Source organism: Papaver somniferum, unplaced genomic scaffold, assembly GCF_003573695.1.
Source record: "Papaver somniferum cultivar HN1 unplaced genomic scaffold, ASM357369v1 unplaced-scaffold_19, whole genome shotgun sequence".
NCBI classification, from domain to species: Eukaryota; Viridiplantae; Streptophyta; class Magnoliopsida; order Ranunculales; family Papaveraceae; genus Papaver; species Papaver somniferum.
The window spans coordinates 14,093,154-14,109,057 of NW_020628818.1; positions in this window are offsets into that span (position 1 = coordinate 14,093,154).

The following is a 15,904-nucleotide window of genomic DNA, read 5'->3' on the forward strand; positions in this document are numbered from 1 at the left end:
TTTTAACATCCACGAGTTTATGCTTATCGTATATATATACCAATTGAAAATTGTTGATGTGGGAAAATTAGAGGTCCACAAGTCAAGCAAGACCAAAAAGAACTCTTTTCATGTGAAGATTTCTTTCTAATTGAGTTTACCGACAACAAGATACACGGTTGATTACTCATAGGCAAATTGGATTTTCTAAAAAGGATTCATTTGGTAGGTTTTCAAGGACCAATAAATATCTTTATTCTAGAAAAAAATATATTCACCTTGACAGGTCCTTCTTAGACCGACTGAACGGATTTTCAACTTTATCAATTTGCAAATCATTTTCAAGAATAACCGGTTACATCCATATTGTGGATACTCCTCAAGTTGTGGAACCTTATTAAACCATACCATGAAATTTGCCTTTATGGATTGTTCTTTCTGCGCATTTTAGACTTATGGTAGTAGTTGATTTTCTATGATGGATAGTGATTTCTTCCTAACGCTTTGGATGGAGTTCAAAGTATGTTATAGGCTTTCTCGGGACATACTTTGGATAAAAATGATTCAAAATCCATGAGTTATACGACTTGTTCAATCCAACCGAAGATTTTCATGGAAACTTTTTTAGAATGGTACATCATATTATAAGTGTAGGAAAATCAGAGGTCCACAAGCCTAACAAATCCAGAAAAACATTGTAGATATGAAGATGTATTTCTTAATGAGTTTGTCGGAAATCAGATACATGTACCTTGGTAGATTAGAACGAATAGATTTTCTAAAAGATATTCATTTTTTGTAGGTCTTTCAGGAATCAATTAAGTTCTTTTCTAAGAAAAAAACATATTCATCTCGACTGGTCTAATGGTTACAGACTGAATGGATTTTTCAACTTTACCAATTGCAGATCATTTACAAGAATAACGATTATTTTTACTTTGGTGGACGCTCCTCTAATTTTGGATCCTTATGGATCTATATCATGAGAGTTGCCTTTAGGTTTTGCTCTTTCTGCGAATTTAAAATGGATTAATGGCGATCGTTGATTTTTTACAATGGGTAGTAATTTCTCCTTATGCTTTGGATTGGAGTTCAAAGTATGGTACAAGCTTTTTAGTAACATACTCGGGATGAAAGTGATTTAAAACCCGTTTTAGAGTTACAAGACTTGTTCAATCTAAATCCAGGATTTTCATGGAAACTTTTTCAGAAGAAACATCATAATGTATTTTTGTTTTTCCAAATCCTAAAAAGCTCTTTACATATGGAAATGTCTATCTGAATGAGTCTATCGACAACCACATACGTGTATCTTGGCAGGCATGAACCAGTTGGATTTTTTTCTTTACAAAAATACAGTATATAAAAATCTTCGTTAAGTCCTTCACTGACTGATTTTCAATACTAAATACTGATTTTTTGATGTCGCTTTAGATGGGAGTTCAAAATATATTTAAGGCTTTCTTGGAACATACTTTGGATAAAAGTGATTTAAAATCCATACCTGACAAGGCGCTAATATGGGTACCAATTTGCTTTGGGGTGTACCAAAATACATATAAGAATGGGCTGGTACACGCCCAAGCAAATTGGCATCCCATATTTGCAATCTTGCATTTTTAAGTCGTTAGGCTTGTCCAATCCAAATCCAAGGTTTTCATGATTTTTCTTTTTAATAGGACGTCAAGACTTTCTCTGAAGATCAGGGGAGGAGTCGTATATGGGATGGGATCCACCAAAAATCCTAATATAATTTTAAAATCAATGATAACTGTAAGAGCATCTCCAATAAAAGGTGAAAGTTTTATTTTTCCACGACACATAGGATTTTAGATTCCCATATGAAATAAATCGATATCCAATATTAGGGTCCTACAAAGTAGGAGGGATGTCAAAAACATGCAAAGGTCTTCAAGAAAGTTTTATCTAGACCTTAAGAATGACATTCATGTCATCATTTAACTATTTTTATTTTATTTTAATTATCATTTAAAATTAAATTAAGCCAATAGAAAAAGAAAGTAAGCCAATAGAAAAAGAAAGAAAAAATTAGTTTACTTTTTCAATTAGTTATAACCACCTATAAATATTAAGGTTAAAACCTTACACTATTGGAGATGTTTTATAAAAAACCCACAATTGGGGACACTCCCACAAATTGGGAAACACACAAAAAAGACCAAAAAAAATAAATTATGAAGTAATTTGAAGAACTCCTTATCCAAATAATTTTGGTAATGGCTAAATTACCCTTGATTAACTAGTGTTAATTAGATAATCGTAGTATGTTAAGATTTTGATTCTATCTTTTTAAGTTTTAGTTATAGAATAGAGAGAGTAGAAGAAAGATTTTGGAAGATTTGAGTGATATGAGATATTCTAGCGAGGAATTTGATACTGAGGAATCCTCATCTCACCAATAAGAAGAAGATGCATACATTGATTTTGATAAGGATTCCCAATTGAAACCTTTTGCAGAGAATCAAACGTTCATCCATGAAAAAACCCTTAAATCAAGTTTCAAATCAAACCCTAAGTCAAGCTTCAAATCAAGGAACAAGTGTAAATCCACACAAGGGAAGAAATTAATGATGCAAGTACTCTGAATAATCAGATATTAGTGTGTCAAAAGTGATTTATATGATTCTTATGTGTTTGATTCGTAGATTTACAGACCAACAGTCCGCATGGTTGTACAATGAAGAGTCGGTATTGTCTTCATCATACAGCTTTTCGGCTTTGGGTATTCCCCTAGCTTATCCAGATACAATCGGCATGACGGTTTGGAAGGGACGTTGGAGAAGCATTAACATCCTTTCCTTTTCAAAGATGCAACTTCCTTTGACCATATCTTGGCTTGGTTCTTCTCGATCATAATTTATTAGAAATAAACATCAAACTCCATTAATAAACTATGCATTTTACAACCTAGGAGTAGGTATTGTATAATCTTAGGAGACGGCAACACTGAAAAAGAGTTTTTCGAGAATGTCGATTATGCTCAATTACACAAGAGAGAAAGTTTCCCACCGTCGGTATTGAACTGATGTTTTCTAACAATGCTGACAGAGGTAAATAACAATCGGCATTAATAGAATTTCAGTCGACTATCCCGACATAGAGTAATTTCACAATAGATCTATTGTACCTATGTCGGCACTGCTATAAGTGATACATGCAATACCAACTCCTAACATGCAAAAAAAAAGAAGGTGAAGTTGCAGCAGAGTCGGCATTGCATTTAACCACAAAACAATACCGACTACCACTTTCGGCATTGTATTCATCCACAAATCAATGGCGACAACGGTTACACTGTAACTAAACATTTGATATAATTTTTGATGTAAAACCTTAAAAATTTAATCAAAAAACCATAAAAATTAATGTGAATCCCACACCTTTTCATTGGAGCCATGTTACTGAGAAATTCATCGTCCGAGTCCTCTTCTTAATTTGAAATTGCATGCAATTGATCTTTCAAAACTTATTTAGGTTTCTTTTGAGATGCAATTCCGATTCCAGGATCAATGCAAGCCTTTTGGCATTGTGTCGTTTGAGGTTTTATTTATGTGGAAAGTATTAATCATGTAGAAAATTTTGAAATCGTCGATTAATTGATAATGAAGTGGAGAATTTATGGAAGAAGAAAGAAAAGAAAATGAGAAGTTTCTCCCACAGTCATCAGTTGGAGAATGAAGGGGATACCAAAAGTTCAAATGATTTAGGTTTTTTTTTTTGATTTTTTTTTAGTTTTTATTAGGATAAAGGTTAATATGGTATTTTCATCGTAAAAAAGTCCTTAGCCAAAATCCAACCTCTTATAACCATTAGTGTCCCCAAATGTGGATTCTTTATAAGCAAAACAATAATATTTTTGAAAATATATAAACTTTTCATAAATAAAAGATTAAATGATACCTTCAAGATTTTTAGCAATCATTATTAAAGATGGTCTTGACTGTTGCTAAAATTTTAACGCTTAAATTTGGCATTTTTTAAACCGAGGGAGGATCTTTGGACACTTTTACATGTACATTATCATACATGATTTGAGACATTTTTCCCGTAAAACTCAAACGACAATGAATTTAAAATTAATATTATAATAATACGTTCCTCTTATAAGAATTTATATTCCTACCAAAAATGAACATGATCCTAGATACCAAACCCCACCGTTTACCTATTTTAATTTCAACCGTTAATTTTAACGGCTGATTTTCAAAGGGGTACACGGTGGTGTAACTGGTGTTACACGTCTCGAATGTAAAGTTTTATAAGAGAAACCTATCATCAAAATATCAACTTTAAACTCATTTTGGTTTGAGTTTTAGGGGGAAAACGACGCAAATCATGTATGATAGTGTAGATGTAAGAGTGTCCACGGATCTGCCCTCTTTTAAACCAGTCTTACAATCGTAAACATCACTAAATTCACAGAGAACGCAACATTTACTGCAAAACTTTTTATATCTAACTACAGTTTAACCTCGATGATTGAATGTTCGATAAATGAATAACTTCGCCAAATGAATAGTCTTTTTAGTTCTGACAAAGCAAATAAATGAATAACCTCGCTAAACGTATTAATGAATAAAAAAAATTGAATCCTTAAAGGCTTTACAAAAATATAAACGAATAATCACTTAATTTTATACCAAAAAATACACTATAAATGAACCAAAGTACTTCATCCAATCAACAATGTTAGTATACGAAGTCATTTATTTTCAAAGTAGCCGTCTATTTTCTTTGTATTCTTCTTCCGCCTTAACCAAAATGTCTTAGATTTGTAATGCATGAACAACTTTTGGAATATTTTGCTCGTATTGCACCGAGGAAATTTGTATGATGAATACTGCTTGAAATATCTCTTTTGGTGACACATTGTGGATAACGATATTATCATATGGTTCAGGATGATTCTCACCATTTATTAGTGGTCCGATAATTTCTTAGTCCTTAAATGATTCTATAACTGCATCGTTCTCGTTACGATAATTCAAAATAAGTTCCATATCCGTAACATTTATATTTATATAGGGTAATTTAGAAATGATATCAATTAATTCTTGAATATCTTATTTTGATGATCAATTTTTATCTCGGAAATATCGAAAGTATAAACACGAAGAACTAAAAATATCTTTTAAATAAATAATTTCGTTAAACAAATATTTTTTATCCGATCTCAAAAACATTCTTCTATCGAGCTTAGACTGTATACTCTGATACCACAAATAATCAAAACTTTTAGCTCCAGCCCTGTTGAAGTTATACTGAAATTTTATTGATATATCTCTCCAAGATAGAAGTGAGTTTCCACTTTTATTTGGTTTGTAAATTTAAAGGTTGTTTTGTTTGAATAAAGCAGAAGATTGCCAAATTTTTAAATCAAGGTTGTGATTTTTGTGAATACCAGTGCGATGCATTTAATAAAAGAAAATTGTACACCAGTATTGTTGATAGTTAATGGTGGTTGGCATCCGATTCTGATTCTCTTGCGGTGGTTGCAACTTCTTTGTCCCAAATCCCTTCTATAAGCTAGGCAGACTCTGGTTAATCCATATGTTGGTTGGCCGGGAGCCATCCATTTTTTTTTTCTTCTTAATCTAGCTAGCTAACCCTCTCTGACTCACAAACTTAGCAAAATAAAATAAATACTGTAAAATTTAAAACAAAAATGATAGACACACAACGTTGTGTATGTACCATGTGAGGGAGAGGTGGGATCTATTTCTGTCCATCCCTATCCCAATGTAGAGAGGTGATCTTTCTGCCGTTGGATCCCCTCTCCGAGTACACAACGTTGTGTACGTACCAAAGTTGAATTTAAAACCAGGGACGAATATTTCATAGGTCCCACAATGTACACCAATAAACAGGTCCCACTGCTTCTGATCTGATCAAAATCTAGTGTAGAGTAGACTTGTAGAATGGTGACTGCTCAGTAGAGAGAATATTGTATGAATATCAGATATTTTTTGATTCAGAGATTCTTAGATGATAAAAATTGTGGTGGGTGGTGGTGATCCACTAATTCACTTAAGAAGACATAGTCCAAACGGAAAGACTTGTGTATGAGAAGTTTGGAAGATGGCAATCTGTATGTGTACGTAATTTATCAAAATCAAGGAGATATGATATGATCAAACAAAAGTTTCTTGCATGAACTGGCATATCATGTGAGTTGACAGTAACTAATTAACTAAACTATTTAATCCATCCACACTGCTTATCATTTTATAAAGCAATAGGTTGTAGTAAATGGACCAAATTGAATGAACCTTCAACGCTAAGGTGATGGACCTTATCAACTCAGCCGTGTGCCTAGGTGAAGCTCAAATGACATATTCGCAGATTCAATAGTACAGTCCAAAACCTGTGATGTGATGATCTTGGGTCTCATGCATGTTGATGGAATGGAAATTGGTCCTAGAAAATGACTTAACAAAGACATGGTGCCCAAGGCAAATAAACCCACCACCTAACCAACACTAATCACAGTTTTACGTCTCACAAACCCTGCATACCGATTTTTAGGAGCAAACAAGGATTTTTCATTTTCCATCCTATCTTTTCCCGTCGCTTTATGCAATTTAATTTACTCAAGGCATAAGATTTTTGGATTTAACGGTTGGTAGACCTTGAAGTTTGAACATTAATACTTGTCGCATAGATCTTGTCGCATTTACGTGAACAAAATACTCCAAATCCTGAGATTGTGTCAAACTTGTTAGAAATCTCCAAATCCTGCCGGCTCAACCAGTAACGCGTTTTTTGACGAATTCCTAGCTAGTGAAGTGTAATCGGCACTACGTTTGTTCCAGTAGCGATAGCTTCTCAAATTTTGGATTACCTAAATTTGGTTATTTATGTACTGTATGTTTTTGACCAAATTACATTTCCGCGTGCTTGGAAAAGAAACCCATAGGATGAGATGAATTAAGACCCGAGAATCTTATCTTCACTAGATTGTTGGGCAACCGTAGTCTATGCTGAAATTGTCAATTCTCTGGAGATCATTGTAAAGAATCCAAGTGAAGAATTAGTTTCGTTCGCATGTTAAATTTAGTGTTACTTTGGAGACAGGAAGTAACTAAAATTAATGTGTAAATAAATTACTATTGCACTTTGCACTCTCTATAAGGCAAGTTCCTATGCGCCGTGTAGTTTGTCAATTTTGCACTCATTACGGGTATGGCAAAGTGACAAATGTAAATGCCTAGACACCACTTAGACATATGCGATGGAGACTCCATCGTTCAGTGATCTCTGGATCGCTCGGTGGTCATTATATTGCTCGACGCTATGATCACCGTTCAATAATTTATCATTTAACGGCTAGGAATCCACTTCCTATAAATACTCAACTTCAAACTCATTTCTATTCACACCAGAATTTCTAAATCTCTACAAAAATTTTCGATCTCTCACTGTTCTTCTAATCTAAAACAAGATAAACTAATCACACCTTTTCTACACTTCATAATTTCCTAATTTTCTGCAATATGGATTCTCTATCTCAATTAGAACTTCAATTTTAGGGCAAAAAGCAACAAAAGTACCAAAATTCAGGGTTCAAAATTCACTATCGCTGAAGATGAATGTATTTGTCGTAATTATCTTTGTTTTACCAAAGATTGTATCAATTGTGCACAACAACATGGTAACACCATGTGGATATTAGGGTAACATATTCAAGAATAAACCATGAACATCAATGATTATGATGCAAATGGGTTGCCGCGCAACACTTCATTACAATCAATAAGGATGTGCCTTATATGTTTCTGCGATAATACAAGCCCAGAGAGGTCGGGGAGTGGTGCTATTGATGTTGATGTGGAGAAAAAGTTTCGTGCAAATTGGGAACGACAAAACGTAAAAAATTTCCAATTCGAAAATTGTTACCATATTTTAAAAGTCTTGAACAATATAATCTACATTTGTTAGGAACCATGCAACACGTACCTGACATATCACCTTCAACACCAAATTCCTCACCATTTTCACCGGGTCCATCAAATACAACTTCTTCACCAGATACCACAACAAATCCAAATTCCAACTTAATTTTCAATGATGATGATACTAAGAGAAACTTTCCAGGGAGAAACAATGCAAGCCTGGAGAGGAAATTAGATCAAAAAGAAGGAAACTCGACGGTTCTAACATGACGGAGTTCATGTAACATCAGAAGACCGTCGAGAAGTAAAGAGCGGTTGATCGAAAATTTCAAAACACGGAGATGAAAAAATGTCGTATTTCTCAAGATAAATTTGTCAATGATTATGAGAGACATAAGATTCTTGATGCGAACACTTCAATTATGAACAACCAACAAAAACATGTATGTTAACTGGAATCTAATAAGCTACAAAGACATATCGAACAACAATTGGGATTTGATAGCAACCTAGATGGTGATGATTATGACGATGACGATGAGTTCGATGTAGTAAAACCTCTTAATTAGATAATTGATGTATTAAGTTGAATTTTAAAATGTTGTTGCATTCTACTGAATATTAATTTTAAATGAAAAGTTGCTTAATTCTTCCTAGTATCGTATAAAAATCCCGTACGGTAATGAGAAACTCCTTGAGGATGTGAAAATGAGCTTCGTACTCAAAATTATTTCTCTTACATCATCGTCATTCCTCTCGAGATCGCACGACAATTTCATCATTCACCCCTAAGTCTGTATCGACTTATAATCCGAACTAAAGCTATAATTCTTCAACTTGTTTTTTTATTTCAAAAATTCAACAGAATTATTATGTAGGATCCCGGTTATGAGGGTTACATGCGTCATTGTAGAAGCTTTCATAAAATTTACCTCAATAACTCTGATTAAACCGTTTTGGCGTCGTTCCTTACCCCTTCTTCGGATAGTATATTACATATTTTCTGCAAAGAAATAAATCTTCGTCTAGCGTAAAGTTAGGATTAACCATATTTATGGAGATTAGGGAGTGATAATGTTGGAAATAGAAATTTGGATGGCGGTGGTGTATATATGGGATATATTGAAAGACATTGAGGAAGAGTAACCGTTGGCAATAGAGTGTTGGTCGCTCAATTAACTGAAAATCGCTAAGTGACTATTGAATATTTATACAAAAATTAACATTGAATAACAAACTACAGACAAATTGAGAATAATATATTTAAACTAATTATGAAATAAAACTTAAAAATTATGCTGCCGGCTCTTCCAAACTTTTCTCAAAGATTGACTCTCAGATCTTCTCTTAACCAGTCATACAGATTTTGGTTATGAATGTAATTAGTCATTTGTGCATAGTTCCTAACAGAGAGGCCTCTTTCTGGTTGACTAAATGGCCTCGAATCTTCATCATCATGGTTAGTCCAACCCTTATTACGACGAGTTTTATGAATTACCATGTTACGCAGAATTATGCAAGTGAATATATTCTTGTGCATTTCACAAGCACTTAAACCAACATATGTCCCACATATGACATCAAACTTCTATTTCAGAATTTCAAAAGTTCGTTCCACATCCTTCCTCAACTTCATTTGCTTACTGTTAAAATACCGGTATGAACGACCCAATACGTCGTCAAGGGGATGATGGTAACATTGAACCAAGGTTGACCATTTTGATAGATCCCATCCACAAGCTATTACCCCATGAGCATGTTGATGGTCGTTGATTGCGAAATGGACTTTGGGAAAAATTCTGTGTTTTAGATCTTTAAACAAAGGTGACTTGTGCAAAATATTAATAAAATTTTGTGAACCCGAACACCAGAAAAAGCGTGTCATATCCAACAATCATAATAAGCTGCAAATTCAAGCATAACAGTTGGTTTTGGGTAGTGACCCTTATATCAACCGGTCCAATAAGTAGGCATCCCATCAATACCCAATGCATACATTCAAGACTTCCTAGCGTTCCCAGAAATTTCTTATCCTCGTTCTGCTTTAATATTTCTCTAACATCTTTCTCGGTTGGTTTTCGTAAATACGTTGTACCAAAATGATTAATTATTACTTCGCAAACCAATGAAAGATACTTGAATGAAGTTGTTTTTCCCATATGAACGTACTCATCATTTGAATCTGCAGGTTTCCATAACCTATAATACTTATGGGAAGAAACAAACTTTTGTTCAGGACTATGAACTCTAATATTCATTGCATCAAACTGCTAATTAAATTGAGGGGTTATACGATAAATCTCATTAAAAATATGTATCACCAAGTGTCGGGGTACGCAGAATCGACGTTGGAGATCTTGATCTGAGAACACACAATCAGGAAGAAAATAATTGTGCATCAACTTCTGGTGGAACCGTTCCCTCCCTTAATACATATATCTTCTTGTGAATACTTCTATTGACTCTGGAACTCTACGTATTTAGCCCGAATGTATGAGCATCAAAGTGTTGTTTAGTCATCTATCTTCAGCTTCCTCATCATCAAGTTGTTATAACATCCGAAAATGCATTTCTTGCTGTGATTTAAATCGGACAATATGACTTTACTTTTTTTCATCGGAATTCGCATTGATTATAAAATTTTAAGTAAGTAAATTGAGAATACGGGTAAAAAAATAGGTAAATTATGTAAAAAAAAATACCTCCTTGGTTCCATTTTAGATGATGGTTTGAGAGTTTTCACGCAGATTTAAAAATGGAGAGAGATATGAAAATTTTTCATTTATGGCCTTGAAAAAAAGTGTTTAAACATTGATTGTTATTAGTGCATTTAAAAATAAATTTATAGTTCCAAGACAAAGTGTTAGCATATTGTTGGTAGTTTTGTGGAAAAATATGAAAATTATCAAGTAATATGGAAAAAAAACTAAACCACGTTACAGAGGGAGTAGTATAAATAGGTACAAGTAATTTAACAAAGTAGGGGGGCGTATATATAAGATTGAAATAGGGGGAAATAGCCGTTAACGAAACGACTTTCCATCTAGCGATGGAATATACAAATCATTATATCATTGGCGCTGTCTAAAAAACCGCTCGATAGAATTTCTATCCCGACACACTTGTCCCACAGTGGTACAACTAATTAGCCAGACCATTTGGTGTGGAAAATAGAGTTATTTGGTGGCATGCATAGGTAACATCCTAATGATACACCCTGCTTAAATTGGGAGGCACATTCCTCACCTCCTGATTAAAGGGGAATTTTCAAAAGAAAAAGTCAAATCAGTATTCCTTTTATGTTTTCTCTTTTAGCATTATTATTGTCTCTTATTTTTCATTGTATAAAAAAAGTTATAAACATCTTTTGTGACGAAATTCTTCATCGATGACTTTGAAATTAATGTTTATATAAGATTTTAAGCTTGGATTTCACCATTTTGGATCGACGATGATTCTTTAGAAGAGTTTGACACAATGTGGTATGTCTTCCAAATATTGAATTTTGAAACAAAGCTAAAAAACTACACAAGATAAATATTAGATGACTTCACTGCTGCTTGGATTATAATTATTATTTTAACCAAAACATCCTGAAATTGAAATCAGTTTATCTTCCGAAATTTTAGGGAGTTTATTATCTGCAATTGTTATAAAAGATTTAGATAACAATTTTAATCACTTGGCAGAATTCCAATTGAATTATTCAGATACGACTAGATTAATCTTGCATATTGATTTTTGAGATCATCCAAGTACTCTGCTTAACAATCAGGTTCACGGACCTTGAATTCATATACATACTAATTGGTTAGAGGTTGAGATATTAAGACTGTACATATTGTCAAGGATCATTCAGTTGGTCTACTTGCAATTGTGTTAAGTTTTGTCTATACTGGTTTCCGAATGAAAAAGTTGGGTGTATTTGGAATTCCATGCGTTTTCAATTGGTATCAGAGCAGGTAAACACTGTTGACCTAATAAGTATGTGCTTGAAGAGATCTATATTATGAACAAGAGTGCAATCTCAATCTACGTACCATCATATTTCGATGACACAAATTACTTATGGTGGGGCGTTTATTTTTACAAGCTCGTGACTTTTGGACATGAGTTCTTGTTGTAGTAGGATATTGTTAGAGTATTGCTCGGTCGAACTCACAAGTTTTGCTATCTCAAGCTTGTTGACAAATTTAGTTGTCAAAATTATATCTTGGTTTCTAGTCTACAATTAGTTAAGTCTCGGATTAGAATAAAAGATATAGTTGAGAAACAGACATCACACCAGTGTTCATTAAGTTCTACAATTTGAAGGAGAAAAGCTTTTGGAGATCTTCTTCAACAAAAGTTAAGTGAATATTGAACCACCTATATCTCAAGTTATATTCATCTTTCTATCTATGAGACGATGTTGCCTAACTAATTAGAATATTTTAAGCATATCAAGAATTTGGAGTCAAGTTTATCTTGGTAATTAGTTCTCGAAATATATGACTAAGCTTAATGAACATTTGTTCAAACTTGATTAATTTTGGTTAAGGACAATTTGTTTTTCGTAATCTAAATAGTGATTCAAGATTATCATTCGATAATAACCCGGAGCAGTAATATGTGTCATTGATGTTATTTGGGAATGTTTCGAATCGATTTAGAGAGAAATATAAAACTACTATTATTATCGGATACAAGAAAATATGCATACCAGTCTTACAAACTGGGAGAACTGTTATAGGTTCAGAACTGTAGTACATGTACCTAGTACACGTACCAGAGTAACTATATGTCGAAAACAACTTTTTCGTATGCATACCTTAAAAAGTTTGTGAACTCATGAAACCGGAACGGTACGCAAACTAGTACGCGTACTAAGAAAGATCTGTCAGTTTTGGAACCGGTGTGGTATCCATACCTAGTACACATATCGGAAAAGTTATGTATGTTCCAGAACTCTAATTTGTCTTAAGGGTACACATACCCAGTATACGTACCATGACAAATATGTTCATGAACAAGGTTTAAGTATACGTACTCTCCTTGTTGATTAATTTCAGATGCACATAAAATTATTTGTATGAGATAAGTAGCATTTGAACAATCTTTAAAAACACTATAGACTTATTTGGTTGCATAATTGTGACTCAATATTATGAAAATGCTCAAGCTTATAGTTCAGTTGGCTAGTTTCGGCTAACCATTCATGAACGCTGTCTTTGTACATGGTTTGATTACGGTTCAACCTAACCAAAGTGTATATCTTGTTATGTTAATCAGATTCAAATATTCATCTAACAATGGATATTGTTTGCTTGGTTCCAAAGCTATCTTAGCTTAAACCTAAAGCAACCAATGCTTTGAAATTCTGTAAAGGGGGAACCTTAAACAACTGGGATCTTTAAATCCCGACACTACTCTTTTGTGTATCCTAATTGATAGTAGGCTAGTTTCTGTAACGACTTAATACAGTTTGATGTTGAAGGCAACACTACACCTGGTTCCTTATGAAGGATTAATATATTACATTATTGGCAGGAGCCAAATCAATAGGCATGTATATAGGAAGTTGCAGGTTGTATGCCGAATTTATACATCAACCTTTGATCCATTATTTCAAGGTTTTATCATATGAGACTTTAGACAAATCTATGTTCACGGCAGCGGTTAATGATTGTTGTACTGGTGGTATGATGCCAGGTTAGCACTTATTTGAGTATAGTTGCGTGTAATTCTTAACTTGTATCAAAATATCATATTTATCTTGTTCAAATTTTCTATAAAAAGAGAGAAAAAAGTTGTTTATTTATTAACTCTTACCTTGCATTTTCTACAATGTCTAAAACAAATGACAGTCAAAAAGTCATTTACAGAACGAGGAGAATGGCACAACTGATGGATAAATACGGTTTTAACTTTGATGAAGATTCATGGGAGTGGAAAAAGACTACTTGCTTGCCTCACCTCAAACCTGTAAGCAATTATTGGTATTTAAGATTATGTACTCGTAATTCCAAGTACATATTTATATACACAATGCGTTTTGAAAAGTTGAAATTAACTTTTGGAGTTTTCGGTTTGTGATATTGACTTTTTCTGCCTTTACTTACAATATATAATGTATAAACATTATTTGTAGCAGTACATAAACTTCAATTGCGAACAATAATTTTTCGATTTTCGTGCAGGCACAGCTGAATGGACTTGCAATTCGTCCTACATGTGCATCTGTTATTAATCCCCCGAGTATACGCCCGTGGGTTATGATTGTATTGCGGCTAGATAGAGTTGTGCTTCTCTTCAGAGGTGAGGAGTTAAGGGTTGGCTATTATTCGCGTATGATATGATATAAGATTTCAGATTTATATGTTTATACAAATTTATTTATTAACTATGTAGATTAACTTTTTACTAATAATTTTTTGCAGGTTATGCAGATGAATATCAAATTATGTTGATAATCCATTATTTAGGGCTTGATGGCTTTGGACATAATTATCTTTTTTCAGAAATTGCCAACTGCATCAAGCTGCTAATTACAAAGAAAAAGAGCGATGAGAAAAGACGGTCTTAGAGTTTTATGCTAGAAAAGTAGTCAGCTTGTTGGAATTGCACCGCTTTGATCGAGACGCTCATCCCGTATATCTCATCGACGGATATGATCAACCATGGACGTACTTACCTTCCAGATCATCTCTTTGGTGTGTGTGAAGGATAATAGTCCCACATTGCTAATATCCCCTTAATAAACATTGAATATAATTTGCAGGGCCAGTCATGTGAAATTGATGTCCCGAATTTAATATTCGGGATATTGCCCCTATATAAGGCTATATACAAAATAAAAGAGAAACCAGATATTTTTTTAGGCCATCTTATTAACACAACTATGCAACTATCTATTTTATTAGATCTTGATTAAAAATATAATATAACAAGAAAATGAAGCCAAAAAATATATTAAATAAGAGTGAACATATCGACGTAAAACTTTATAAAATAATAAGATTTTTTGGATCACTTTATATTACCACAATATGTTTATTATAGTGCAATAATACTAACTTAACTATAAAAATGTGTTTTATTTGATAAACACTTAATAAATAAATGTGACTTTTCTTGAAAAACATGGAAAATAATGGTATAAATTGAAATCCCTTCATTTAAAACCCATTATATATTTTGCTATATCAGTTGTGTCCATTTATTTTAAACTTGTTACTTTGCACTTTACTGTATAAGTTGTTTCTCTTCATTTTAAATCCATTGTTTGAAAACTATTGTTGATTCTTGTGAAAGACATGTCTATAATTTGGCAGAAAAACACGAAGATGAATTATGTGTCCTTGTATTTTAAAGTTATTGTGTCCTTTATCTTAAACACATTGTTTTGCCACATGACACTTTAAATTCTTAAAAAAATGTAAAACTAAATGTAGTGTTACCAAGTCAAAAAAATAATGATCATCCTTTATATGATAACTATTGATTGGTTGATTCACTTTATACCCTATATTTAATTTTAACAAGAGAAAAATAAATATCAAGGTATGATGATTAGTGAATTAATAATCTATTAAAAGAACTAATGAGGATGAGACCACTATAGATACCATTCCATGTAACCATCATCTTCTGCTCATTTGGTTTTCTTTTTTAGATCGATCATTCCAACGATCTTTGGTGATAGTTCCTAGGTCGATTTCACATCATTCTCATTAAACTGACACTTGCCTTTCCTAAGTTTAAAACGAGTGTTTTCCGGTACCTTTTTTTGAACAATATCAAGTTGATGGAGAGTTCTAAAGGAATTTAAAATAACGAACCCGGTTCAATGAAACAAAGGTCCATGGTAGGTCGTTACTTTAGAAAATACTCTATCACCAACTTCATCTTCTTTGTTCTCATCATGTCTCAAGTATGGATAAAAAACAACATCACTCACTGTCAAAGCGTCCAACTTTTTCTTAACGGCGACCATTTGTGACTCCTTAGCTTTATGTTGGGTCCTTACAAAG